General features: G+C 31.7%; 1 protein-coding gene across 2 annotated transcripts in view; it reads left to right on the forward strand.

Moving 5' to 3' along the window:
• Positions 1-14899, forward strand: part of LOC130448703 (uncharacterized) — a 90350-nt gene that overhangs the window by 42762 nt on the left and 32689 nt on the right. The window contains exon 1 of one of the 2 annotated variants that reach the window (XM_056786179.1): positions 6930-7023. The exons of the other annotated variant lie outside the window; for it this stretch is intronic. The gene's annotated coding sequence lies outside the window, so the exon portion shown is untranslated. Of the gene's footprint in view, positions 1-6929; positions 7024-14899 lie in introns of those variants that run through there. 2 annotated transcript variants of the gene reach the window in all.

The raw sequence follows: 14899 nt of genomic DNA on the forward strand, positions 1-14899 counted from the left end.
GTTGTTTTAGATGACGTAGCTTCCCTGGAAAACATGAACTTCTTTTGTTTTTTTGGCAACAAATTCGTTAAAAGATTTCTCAAAGCTTAGTACTATAATCATAAGATTTTGCTATAATGTAACTTTAGTTACATTATATTATTATTTCTAATTTTAGAATAAAAATATTTCCTTTTCAACTTTAAATTGGTATTCACTCAATTTGAAAATGAAGTGACATGTCTGCTTTTTTTCTGTACCCATTATTTTGATAAAGACCGCAATAGGTTGAAAAGTCAGAATTTGTATCTATTTTGAAACGAAGCTTCAGTTATAAAAGACATAAAATCATATTATGTATCACTTATGAAAAAGTTTTCAAAAGGCTGATAATTCTGTGGTTAGGTCACATTTCTTTGAATCACATTATTTGAATGTTTGTGTAATGGTCGATATCTCCCAGTCCATAAGAATTTATCCACTGTTGTAATCCATTCCTTACCAACCATAACAATGTAATTGACTTCATGAGGTGTGATAGGAAATCCATCGTTGCATTTTCAATTCAATCTTTTCATGCTCCCTGCATCTTTGAAGGTGTTTTCCATATACTTGTCCATAATTCTTTTTTGTTTTCTGAGTCTAATGCTGTGCTGTGCTTCCGTTAGTCGTCTCCTATGTTTGTATTTGTATATTCTGTTCGATTTTCTTGTTAAAGTTGGATTCATAATATTTTTCTCTAGTTCTTTCGCTTTCCGTCCATTTCCATATCACCGTCTTTCTCCAAGGGCCTATCCAATAGACCTCGTTATTTTCCTCATTTTTTCTATCCTCTCCCTCTAATTGTTTTATATCATAGGAAGGTTATTGTGGGGTAGGAAGCATGATTCAGCTTTTCAGTTTAAAATTCATTTTATGTATGTGAATAGGGTATTATGTACACTGCGATCCACAGGATCTAATGTGTCCCTTTTTACTTGCAATGGCAGTAATGATCCTTAATGTTTACAGCGCATCTATTAATTTCACTCTTAGAAAGTTGAGGATGTAGGTTGATTCCAGCTACTATAGATCGACGTCTATTTCATAAGCCCCCAAGTGCAATGCTCTGGAGCTCCTCCGTCTCTCACACCTCGAGATATTGTGGACAATCACATTCCACTCTCTGATATACTTAGCATCTTCGGCTATCAATCTATCAATTGAGGCGGAAATACTACAAGTATTTGTAGATTTCTCTTAATTAGTTGATACATTTAACAAATCTTTTCTGGTTAATTGTTTTTCAGGAGTATCTTGCCTATCTCAACTCCTGTAGATTGTTACAGTAACTGATTTTACCCTTATCCACTTTCTTTATCAGTGAATTCTCTATTATTCTATAGCTGTTACTACAAAAGGGTTCAGGTTTACCAGCTTCTATCTTAGCAACTCTGTCAGCTGTTTCATTTCCATCTACTCCAGAGTGTCCCGAAATGACTGCTTCTGGATATGTTTTTACATTATATTTCTGAATCTTTAGTTAATGAGAAGAAATTCTATTTAACAAGTCTATTGATGAACTCGTTTCAATCATTTAAAAAATTGTTAAGTATAAAAATTTTTCATTCGTCAATTATAAAACAACAACCAATATTTCAAATTATATCTTATCTTAATTTAGATAATTCAGATCCCTCCGTCACGAACTGTTGGAATTGAATGTATTTTAGACTATAAGATCCTTGTTTCAAGCAGTGATTAAAAACCCTTCCTCACTAAATTATGAGTAATTAATTTAATTCTTCTGAAAATTATTCTCCTCAAATTGCGCTGTTTACTACTGGACTATAAGGTACATTCTGATGCATTACATGTACGTCTGCCATCATAAAAAATGATATGTATGCTTATAGCCCACGAGAAAGAAATGATAAATGTGGTCGGATAAATAGTTAATCTGACTTTTATCACACTTTCAGAGCCATTTTGATGCACTAAATGATTGATACGCGTAATAATACATTTTTCATGAGAAAAAATCACTGGATAAATGTGTATCATATCTGTGTCTTATTAAATTTCCATATAAACTAGCGGTGGAATGAATTATTCAGAGAATTCACCCCTTGAAGGTATAATTTAGACAGTGTTTACCGTAATTTTTTTCGTAAGCAATCGCACTCTCACGGATACTGAAGAAATCAATTGATATTTTACAAGGGCAAATTTCATACATACATAAATTATACTTTTATGTATGAATATTTCATTAATAATGTTATTATCAATCAGTAACATCCTTAAAATGAATATCACTGAAAAAACATTTAAATATGGTAATTGTGGTATTAAATAAGGAGAACGAATCAGAGAAAATTTAGAAAATTAATTGAAATAGGGAGTTCATATAGTTTCCTCAAAATGGTCAAACTTTCAGAAATTATGGTTTCAATTCACTCCACAAACTACTGCTTGTATTTTGTTCTTTACTCTTCAGTACTACTAAAATGAATTCTATATATTGAGTTTCAATCAGATAACATTGCCTCGTCTAACGCATCGGTGTAAAACATCTGAGCATACATAAATTTTTTTCCAACCTTCTAATATGAACCGCTCTCGGAACAATTTTTGGAAAAGTTTAAATGTCATTTCTGCGCAATCTCCGGCCATACACATTTTCGGTAGCATTTGCTATCAACCAAGTATCCAAAAGACCGTTCGGAAACGGTTCACGAACGATGTCAAAGTCGGTTGGAACACAAAACAGAATCGTTCGTATAAAGGTAGCTGTCCTGTTGGAATACTACTGCGCAAAATCGTCACCATACCAAGGACGGTTCTTTAACGGGTTGGAACCAGCCTATAATAAACGCCTTCCAATCCTAGACAGTGCAACTATCCTATGATTTTACTAGTACATTAATGAGTTTTTATTTTGTCTATAAGATTGTCTAAAATGAATTAGATCGGAAGATCCAAGTTCACAGCTAGTTCGTCTACCCGAATCTTAAAAGCTTACGTTTCGGTGTAAACAGAAAATGTAGTAGAAGACAAAAAAACAAAATCTGGGAATACATTTCAAAGTACACAATAATTTCCTACTTAGACTCAGACTGTGTTTTCATTTGAAAGTCAAAAGATGAAGTGAATGGTAACAAGCAGGCTTCTATATTGAAAAATTCTACGGCCGTTTTCTACAGAATGATGGAGGCGCTCATCTACAAACACGAATAAAAAAAATATATTCTAAACCATTTATGTTTTTAACTACAAACAGAATGATGTTTTCTTAATCTAATATTTGGGAAATTTTGTTGGGAATTAATTTGATTGTTTTTATATGATGAATATTCATTTACTTCGACAAACTAAGTACTTGGATGTACTTAATCAAAATTTAATATTACAGAGTATTCAACAGCAACCACTCCATGTGCATCCCTTCCGTTGCATTTAAAAACACATAATTTAACTACACTTTCATTCAAGATATTGTCATCCTTCCTTCCTCAATAAAACAATATTTCTTCGCTATTTGCCTGAACCAAGGAATTCCAAGTTACCATTTTTGAAAATTCCAAATTACTTTTCTTTTATAACCTTCTTAATCTCCTTGCGGCATGCGAATAATCTAATCCTCCCCGATATATGGTAGCACGTTCCAGGAAAAACCAGCACAACTTTGTTCCTCTACCCAGGTCCCCCATAAAGGCTACTGGTGCAAATAATGATTTTGGCATCCTTTAAGCCATTTTGGTGGGTAGGTGGTAGTTAGGTGCTGAAAATAAATAAAAAACTGAACTTATTTATTTGTAGACTATAATAAAACCATAACAAAATAAATTATCATCAATATCATCATGGGATTGTGTTCATCGAATATTAACAGCTTAAACAAAAAGTGGCGCAGGAAGAAATTGCAACTAAGCGACCGCATTTGAAGAAAAAGAAAGTGCTTTTTTATCAAGAGAACTCACCTCTCCAAATTTCGGTGTTCGTCACGATATGCATTTCGAATTAGTTTACCACGACTGTAATCACCAGAACTGGACCCCGAAATCATTTTCCTGTATCTCAACCTACAAGTTTCATTCTAGAGATCAAGATTTTCATCAGACGAGGGCGTTATTGCATCCTATTTTTAGGAGAAAAAAGTTAACTAATATTTGGAAGGTTTAAAAAGTTTGCATTGCTGGAAATTGTAGACTTAAAGTAGACTGTTCAAAAATAAAAATGATTATGGAAAAAATGTCTTGTTTCTTTGTTAGGTCTAAAACATTCCAAGCAACGGTAGTATTTGAGCTTCCCTGAAGTGGTTGTACTGAAATCTAGTAAAAATTCAGATAATTGGGTATATTATATATATACACTTACTTTTTTTGTGATTCAAGATCCTGCATATGAGGCTTGCCCATAAAAACTGTGCTATCATTTTCAAATAAGCTGTAAATGTGATTTACCATGTTTTTTAGTAAATTCTTTTTTATTTTGTGTAGTTTACGTTCAAACTTTTTACGTGACAATAATAAAACCCTACCAATGATATCCGTGCACCTTTAAAAAGCACTATTTAATTTAATGTTTTGATTAAGTGTCAAACTTCTTGGGCGATGCAGATAAAAACTATTGTTTTCTATCATTAAACGCTGTCTCGTATGTCAGTTATTATGAGGAAAAAATCAAAACTCCCGGCAATTTAATGTACAATTGTTCCAAACTATCTAAGTTCATGATTGCTTATTGTTTATTGTTTCTGAATGAAAAACGATTTATATGACATCACATCACAAGAAATTGGTATCACTTGAATTACAAGCATGTAACCATGTGTAGGATGATTTGTTTTTTGAAGATATATCATTTGTATATATGATTAATAACTGAAATGTTTCCGTTAGTTTTCTTAGAGTTAAATATATCTTTGAATGTATTAGTTTTTAGAACATTTGGAACACATACATTAAAAATTAGAAATTAGTATGAATATATACTTGAACAAAAAAAAATAATGTATGTCCCAATAATTTTTGCACAAAGTGTAGGAGTTTAAAAATAGGTTGTGATAATACAATATCAATATGGCTTTGTACACAAAAAATTGTTAATTTTCTCAACATTAGTGTTTATATATAGGCTTATATGCAGACCATCTAGGTCCCTAGGTCCATAGCCTTGTGATTTCTCTCTTCTTTCGGTTTCTTGCTTTTTCCCTTCGGCTCTAGATAATTCTCTCTCTAACTCGTTTCAAAAGCCTGTCTTCGTCCATTCTTTCTAAGTGACCTAGTCATTGTAATATTTTTGTCTTTATAAACGCCCTGATTGTTGCCTCATTGAAAACTGTATAAATTTCATGGTTATCTCTTTCGATGTTAATATTCTTCTAAGACTGTCTGCACAGCTGTTACTTTTGTCTATGTACATTAGTTACTTTTCTTTTATATCATTTGCATAAAAATATCTTATAAGTTGAAAATAAAAAAAAACATTTATAATGTGGTTGCACTAATCCTTAAGCTGACATAGTTAACTAGTTTCATTACCAAAATATTTCAAGTAGAAGCATTCATCATGCTAAAGCTGGATGGGACGATTTCTGAACCTCCCGATTCGCCAAAAAGACAAAAAGCAGAAAGACTGGTAAAGAAACAGAGTCGGAGTTTCTGTGAGAAAATTAGCGTGTGAATACCATACTTCAAAGAGATCGTATCGCGTCCATTGGCAAGAGATGATCAAACTACAGAAAAATTCAAGTGCCCTAAATATACCTCAAACCAATTAGCACAGATGCTGTCGACAACTGAGACGGCTACATTTTGCAAATTAGTGTTATGGAATATGAAAAATACTTCACACTTGCCAATCCGGAAATCTAAGGAAACAATGGTTTTTATAGCAGAGTACCCTAACAATGTAAATTATAACGATAAAGCAAACTTTGCTGACAGAGTTTTGGTCCGGAGTGCGATTTCGACAAGAGATATATCCAGGCCTTATATAGGTCCAGTAAGGGAGTGAGCTGTAGATTCTGAAACTGCTTCAGTAAATTAGTTGACTTTATACGCTAACATCATGTTGGAGACTATATAATAGTTTGGACTTAGCGACAAGAAAAATTGATTTTCAAGTTATCCAATACATAATGGGAGATATTCGTAGAAAACTATGCCTAATTGGGTAAGAGAAGTTATAATTAATGCTAGTGATGCACTGACTACATTCTTCTTGTTTACTTTATCTATAGTTTTGTTATTTTCATTTTTAAACCGCAATATATTGGTAATAAATTGTATGCAATTTCTTGCACGTTGTCTTGCATCATGTCAACCGGCCTTAAGAACTAAATTTTCGTAAAAACTAAGTTTCTTATTGCTTGAAATATTTTTTCACATAAAATCTTAAGAGATAGAAAGGGGGAAACTGGATATTTTTATTTTAGTGTATATGTGTAACATTTAACAGTATCATAATTGACAAAAGGCTCTTTGTATGCAGCAACGTAATTTTTATAGTAAAAACAAACTAGTTTCAATTTCGTTTTTATTTTATAGTCATTTTCAAATTAATTTATGCCATCTGCTTATAAGCGACCCTTTGTATTCTTAAAATAATAAACAAGGGCTTTATTTTTTCAACAAAGTTTCTCACTTTTTAAAAGTTGGAATCCACATTTTGTAATATTTTTATTAGGTCGTAAAAAAGCGACGGAATAAATAACTAGCTGAGCTATGTCAAGTACTTTTTAATTCCCAGTGGCTAGTAAAAGAAAGCTGTGAAATTTTCTACTCATATTTCAATATTCATTATTTCTACACTAAAATTCCAAGTATTTGTCGTGAGATAGTTAGAGTACAATGTGCCAGGACTAAATTATTTGAGAGTTATAAGTATGAATGCTTATTACTTTAATTTGTTTTTGTGAACTCCGATTATCATCAATAGTAATTGTTTTATTGTTCATGACGAAACCAAGTTTGTTTTATCAGCAATTCACAAAATAAAAACTTGAGACAGATAAATTTAGTTACATTTTATGAGGTGAAAAACTTTATATTCGACTGAGTAAGTGCAAAGATTTAATAATATTGAATTTACCCCATAATTTGATTGTTTGCTATATTTAATTCATTATACTCAGCTTGTTGAACATGATTAATGCCTAATCATAATCAATATAAATTGTGAAATTGTAAAAAATGTTAACAGTACGCCAGGTATTAAAGATTGTTGTCATTATAGCTTGATGGTGTGTCCACTAACACTGACTCACTACAATCTTACGATTATGTTGTTTCGTTTGACTGTCGTACTGTTCGGTTATGTCTGTTTTGTTTCCTTTTCGCGATCCGACCATTCAACTACTTAATACGTGTGTTTGTGGTTTGTTTTGATATTTTTCATTTTCGTTATTGTTAACTAGCAGCGCGTTCTTATTAAATATTGGCAGTGACCTTAATCTGGATATGACTGGGTACAAATGTGGCAATTGCTTTAAGCAATTTTTAAAAAACGATAAATTTAATAAACTTCGATGCAGCGGTGAATGTACAGGACCTAACGAAGCTACTACAAAAACTCTACTTTCCCAGAAGTTTAACAACTTGGGTTTTTTCAGATTCAGATTCAGATTCTGAAGAAATCTTCTAATCTAATCTAATCGCTAGCAGGTCGTATAAATCAGTTAACCAATAGCGTACCAACTATTACTGAGCTATACGATATGTTATTAGAAAACGAATTTAAATGGAATTTTATTGCAAAGAAGATAGGTGATATCAACAAAATAGCCAACAAGTTTACTGTCTTTAAGCTAGATTTGTTGCTTAAATTGGTACGGGATATGAAACACAATCTTTTCAATTTATCTTCAATGTTTTTCGATGATTGCGTAGAAATAAAAAAAAATCCTATCTACAAATCTTTATCCGAGGAGATAAAATAAGATTTGCGAAATTTGAAAAATAATTTAAGTCATATATCCAGTCCAGTGAAAGAGTTGAAAACCCAAATTAATGACAGAAAACAGAAGAAACGATCCACCTATATTCCATCATCAAACTGATATATCCAGTTTTTCAGAGGTTTCGTACGCCGTATTCCCTAGCAGTAATTATGTAGTGGCATTATGTAATAGTCAATCTCCATGCAGGCTGCACCACAAATCATATTGTACATCATGTTGAAGAAAAGTTGGGTTTTACAGAGTTCATTCGTTCCTTTCCCATATTCTATGGAGATAATGAACCAAAAACAACATAATTTAAAATATGTTTTCGAACAAAAGCTTCTGCTAGCTAATTGTTTATCGGTGATATGTGGTCACCTGGAGTTTCATTTAAATGGTCTGTTGAATCTTCATTATCCTGAGAAGCCCCACGTCTACCATCGGTGGATACTCTTGATGTGAAGCTGAATCAAGTGATGCGTCCTGTTAGTACAGGTTCTGACCTTTCGCGTCTAGAAATGATATCCATCTCATCTGAAAAATAAGCTTTAGCTTTATTCCAAATATTCCAAATCACAAAAGATCTATAAGAGACCTATATTGCAGGTTGTATTGTCCATAATGAAACTGTATTAATGGCAATCAAATAATTCATGTACCAGTTACTATTATCATAAATTTATTATCCTTGCCATTCGCCGTCAGAATGAGTTGTTGGTAATAACTCCCCTTTTCAATATCGGTTATTGCAATAATCTCACCCGAAATTTTCAACTGGTGCCTCCAAAGTTTTTACTCGATTTTAGGAAATATCCAATTGTATCTCTGAAACAGCTTTTGTTAACTAATTCTTCTTTGAAAAAATGTAACATGCAAGAAACTTAGTTACCAAACTAGTTCGAATGCGCCCATATGAAATCAGTTTTTGAATATTATATCTTTGAAAGATTAATATTTTACTGGTACTCACCAAAATATTTGTCTTGCACTAATTTTGCAGCAGTTTTCACACTCTGCTCTTGATTTTCACCGGTTTCTCAATGCGCAATCTTGTATAATTTATACTAATTCTTTGTTGCTATTATTCTACATCTTTTAGTTGCGTTCCACATATTCCATAGCAGATTGTGTCTAATTTGATTAATGTCTTTTCGACTTATCTAGCCACCTGCAACTTATAATTATTAGTTTGTCCATCTGTCCGTGAGTAAAAACAAAGTTTTCAGACCAATCGTAATGTAACAATAGCCACTATTTTCACTGTAATACTTTTTATTTCTGGTTTAAATCAAGTCAACATTCAAGAGAGTTATAGCGAAAATTCAATTACTAACTTTCATTTCAAAGTACGGCCTCTAATATGAAAATGGTACGTAAATGTTTTAGTACAGAAAATTCATATTATGTCTGTCAAATTCTGAGTGAATATATCACTGGAAATTCTATATCAAAATATTATTGAAGTGATTGAAATAAAATTTCGCAACATAAACAAAAACTGAGTTGGGTGGTTGACGAAGTCTCAAAACCAACTTAAAAAGTAAATTAAAGATGAACATTTTGACAGAGCAAAGAAGCCCTTTCAAAATCAAATAAATGAAAAATAAAAAAAAATTTATCAGATTTAGCTAGATTGGTAGAAAGTCACCAGATCCATTGTAGTATATGATTACGTTGAAGGATAACGCTTACCCCTTATGCCGACTCCGGAGATTAATGTAAATAAAGATTTGCCTCATGTGCCTCATTTGCCAATGTGAATAAGAGAATATTCGTGTATGTCGTACGTTGAATGAGCATGAGCGGGAGATCGTCTTCATTAGGCAGTCGTCTTAGTTGCATAACCTTTACCATCTACGTCTTACTCCCGACTGACTCGCCTGTTAATGTCGGCTTAGGCTGCTAAAGAGAATTTGTGTTCTTTGCGTAGCTGTAGGATGGAGTACAGTAATAATCTCAATTCTACATACATAACTTCTATATACAATTCTATAGACCACTCTTATTTGACTGCATAGATACAACACATTAACACAAGATTAACTGCACTCACTGAATATTACAACAATTTTGTATTTGTTTACGACATAAATAATTTAAAATCTTTACTAAATATCGAGCTTTTGAATCATTTCAAGATGTATAAAGCAAAGACATCTTATAAGCTTCACGAAGAACTGCAACTTTTAGTGCGTAATCATCCAAATCCCATTAAAAACGCAAGTAAGATATTTACTCTAATGTTTACATTGATATTAGAGTTATGTTTTTCCACAGAAAGAAGTTTTTCTAAGTTAAAAATTATCGAAAACTATTTGAAAAGCAATATGAAGCAGAACCAATTATCTGGTTTATTTCTCAATCAAAGCAGATTTAGTAGCAAAAATTAATTACAAATCCTTATTCAAGGACTTCAGTAAAGCAAAAAGCCGAATAATATTACTTTTATAAAAAATTAAGTCACTCAAGTTACAAAATAAAAACCATTTTTCTAATCTATAAGATTTTCAATATTCTCTTATCACTCATTTATATTTTTTCACTAAGAGTGAGTTGTCGTATCAAACCTTGTTAAGTTAAATTTATTAGAAAATTGGCATCACTTATACGACTTTGCCCACGTCTATATTATTCCACGCTATACCACTGCACTTAACTACTATGACTTGTGAAAGAACATTCACAAGAATGACAAATTAAATCGTCATTCTAGTGTTTAGTGAAAAGTATGCACAGATGACAGCATCAATCACTGAAATGTATGAGTGTTTGGCAAATGGTATAAGTCGACTGATTCCGATATTTATCAATTTTATAAACTTTGTACAGCTGTTTCGTATGCATATTAGTTTAACAAAATACCTCTAGCTTCAGCCAAAATTGAGCTTCAACATTGAAAATTTATTATTTAAATTACTTATCTAGTTTCTCATATATTACAATTTTATTACGAAATTTCGTTCGTGTTTTCACAATTGTTTTCAATTCTATTTACAATTTTTATATAGGTTTCGTGATACCTAATATCCACACATATTCAAACTACTGATATAAAATTTCACATCTCACTCGAAACTAACAGATTTCCTATCTTAAAGATCCAAAAATAAAATTTCTTATAACACCATCGTTTCCTCCGCTGTCATATTTTACCCAAAACTTCACGATATACTAATCCAAATATACTTATCAATACATAAGTCCCTCATCGCTTTCTTTCTAACTACCTTAAACCTGTCGAGAGTTTTACACGCAATGTTCAGTTTGTAGATGAAGAGGTATTAACTAAGAGTAAATAACTAAATTAATTTATTGGATAGTTCCTTTCAGCTCGTCGTAATTTAAGATACCCTTCACATAAATACGGCTTTCATTTGTGTACATCTACAGAAAACATGTTTTGACAGTTTTTAAAAGGATCCTATTAAGTAATTCCACTAAAAAGGAATTCTTTCTCTTGTCTGGATAGGGTAAGTACATATTACCCTCATATTATACGTGACCTGCTCGAACTAGATGCCAATATAGATGGTTATGTGACAGAAAGGATGAGATAGAAAGAGAGAAATTCTTTATTGTCAAAAAATTGTTACAATTTATAGACAAAACCTTGAAAAAACTAAAAAACAAACACAAAAATAACTAAATAAAGATACAAATACAATAAAATTTCAATATACTTATTGATAAGCTCATTTTGCAGACATCAAGGAGCAGTTAATTGTTTCTAATGATGCCAAAGCAGAAGAGAAAGTCATAAAACCTATAATTTTTTTGTATGTGTTCCTATTTTCAAAGATATTGTTCTTAGTCATGGCAAATTTACAATTTTGTCGCATTTGTTAAGTTTGCATAGTAGAGAAATAATACTACAGTAGTTGTTCAAGAACTTTTACTAACTTATTTTGTATTATACCCGGAAAAAAAAAAATGTAAAGATGTTGACTGTTATATTATACGACGCTGATGGTTTAAGACCGTGTGAAAATGGAAAATTAGGCAACTGTATAAGAAACAAGCTGGAGTTCTGTCACTATTTCTCAAAATGGCACAACGGAAGAGTGGTATACAATGTCTTGAAGTCTTGCATGAATTTTTCTCTAAATGCATCTAATAGTTTTAAATTGGATATAAGTAAAATATAGTATCAACAGTATCTATTGAAGATGAATTCAAACAATTTATTAATCTATTTAATCACAATGAGAACTTGGTTCCTCTGAAGAAATGAGCGAAAAATATTTATTGAAACTGAAATATGCTACAACTCGGAACAATTGAGACATTTTTCTCGATAATTTTTGTTCGAAAACGCCATGGATAGGCCTTTCGTGTGCAGCCTTATATAAAAGATAAAATAAATTCTGTCAGAATAGACAGTATCTAGTTGCCCAGCTTCTAATAAAGGAAAATAAAAAAAAGGAAAAGTGATTCGGCAAGTAATGTTATCTTTATCATTAATTTGTTTCTTTCCTCAAATTATATTAGTTTCATTTGGTACGATTTACCATAAATGATTTTCTTGCGTGTGTGTGTTTTCTTTTTTAATTCAAATAGTAGTATTCCAAGGAATTCCTCAAGTTAAATCACGCATGATCAAATTCTAGACGACATATGTGAGAGCACAATACCTGCTTTCGACTCTATGTAGAGCTCTAGACAATACGTTTAGTCGAGGAACAATCAACCGGGCAGATGTTTGCGCTCTTGTTACTACGTGAGTTGAATAACTCAATTAACAACTTTATAAAAACTAATCATTAAGCAGAAAAAAAATATTTAATTAAAGTTGGTTCCAATAATTCTATTGTACTTGACGAATGTCAAACTATTAAGAACCCAGTATCCGTGTACAAGTAGTCTTAAATCCTAAATACTAGTGCAAAAAATAGCTATAACTAATCATAGAAATGGATATTTATGACCGTTAAAGTACGTTTGGAATCACTTAAATATGAGATTGGTTCCTATTAGGAGTGGTCAGTGTACAACTTGCCTCAAGCAATAAATATTAACGTAAACAATACTAACTAGAAATGTTCGGAAGACAAGCGAAATGTGTGATTCTTCAGTCACATTAACGTAAGACAAAAAATAAGGGACTTATGAATCACTTAACTATATAATTAACGTAATGGTTTCCATCAGGAGTGATGAGATAATTAGTGGTACATTTTGCGTAAATGCTTGCTGAACGCTCCAACACATTGGACCTAATTCGAAATACCAGACATTTGAAAATGTGAATAGATTGTAAATACCAATTGAGAGACAAACTTGCTGTAGAGGAGATTATTTCAAAGAAGTGTCTTAGAGAGACGTGTGAATCTAATAGTTACGATCTCAACATTCTTTGTATCTAAGTCACTATAACTTTTTGCTTTCATAACTATTTAGAACTCTGATCTTATATTTCGAAATTATCCCACAAAATTATCATTGTTGATCTCAAATATTCAGCTTCTAAACTAAATTCAACTAGTTCAGTCGATATTTCATTCCACTACTCTCCCGAATTTGCAAATAGCTCATGTTTCAACTTGAGGTTAGTTTCTCTTTATCTCAAATTCTGTTTTGTCTGTTCCCATTTGATAGACAATAAATTTCCAATCAACTTCTTCTCCTAGAGATTTTCTTTGTTCTTAGTGGAGGTCCAAATCAACCTAGTTATAGCTCCATTATTAGAAGCTAATCACGAAACAAACTATTTTATAATTCTCTATCTATAGCCTTGTTATTTATTTCTTTAGTTTCGGATATTTGTAGTGACCTCTTTCTATTATATAGCCGAAGTATAAAAAATTTCCCAAATATGTTTGTTATGTCTTCCTGTGGTCTATACAGAAAATAAGAATAACCTGTAGTGTGACTGTTTTCTGAAATTTATTGTGGATCTTTTGGAATTCATTTTCATTCCAATATCATCACTGTGGTAATTTCTCTAAGGTATAATTCCCTTCGTTTTGTCACTATATACGTTGAACAGCATAAGAGACAGATTACAACCTCTTCGATTTATTTTATCAGCTCTTAATTTTGATATTAATTCATTATGTTTCACATAGCATTCCTATCAATATATTTTCAACACAATTGTACCAAATTCACTAACTAAATAAATATTCACTATTCATTGAAAGCCTTTACTGTCTTATCATTTATTTCCTAGTATTTCTATTAAAACTATATCTAGGCCCATATCGTTTTGTCTTTATCATTCCATTGCAATTCTGAATTAGTTGAGCCTTTATAATTCCATTCACCACTTTTTTCTCTACAAATCCATCCAGCTTTGTAACAGTTTTTGTTACCCTCAATTATTATGTTAACATTGTTTTTTTTTTGTACTCAATTTTCCTAATTATGCTCTCATACTTTCTAATATTATCGTATCGTGTATGTACTTTTGTACAGATCTGTTCATTTTCTTCCATAAACCGCTTTCTCTACATCTATGTGTCTGGTAGATCACTCCATATTAATTTTATTCGCCCTCTCAACTCAAAAGCCTGAAATTTTAATCGGAAGACTCTTGCAATGATAGGGATGACTGGTCGAGACAATCTGAGGAGTTGGATGTACCACTGAATTCAGCGTCAATAGGCTCATAATTATATTATAGCTAGATCTCGAAGAAAACGGCTCTTCTCCGACATTTTGATACTTAAATCAAAATAGAATTCGTTGTATTGTGCAGAATACTTTTAGATAGATCTAAAAAAAAACAATCCAGTGAAACTTGCTGGTACACATATGTAACATCAAAAAACACATGTGTACCACATAACAATGAACAAAATAATTGCATACATATCAAAATTCGGGAAGCTTTTACATGTAATATGAGATTAAAAAATCTATTCTAATTTCACATACAAACAGAAATCATCGATATGAGTGACTTGCCCGTAATTAGATGAGCAGTGGCGCAGCAACGCGTTGCAACGCTGCAATTTTTAATATTTACCTTAAAGTGCAATTCAAAAGTGCAAC

The sequence above is a fragment of the Diorhabda sublineata genome, chromosome 9 (assembly GCF_026230105.1).
Source record: "Diorhabda sublineata isolate icDioSubl1.1 chromosome 9, icDioSubl1.1, whole genome shotgun sequence".
In the NCBI taxonomy this organism is placed as follows: domain Eukaryota; kingdom Metazoa; phylum Arthropoda; class Insecta; order Coleoptera; family Chrysomelidae; genus Diorhabda; species Diorhabda sublineata.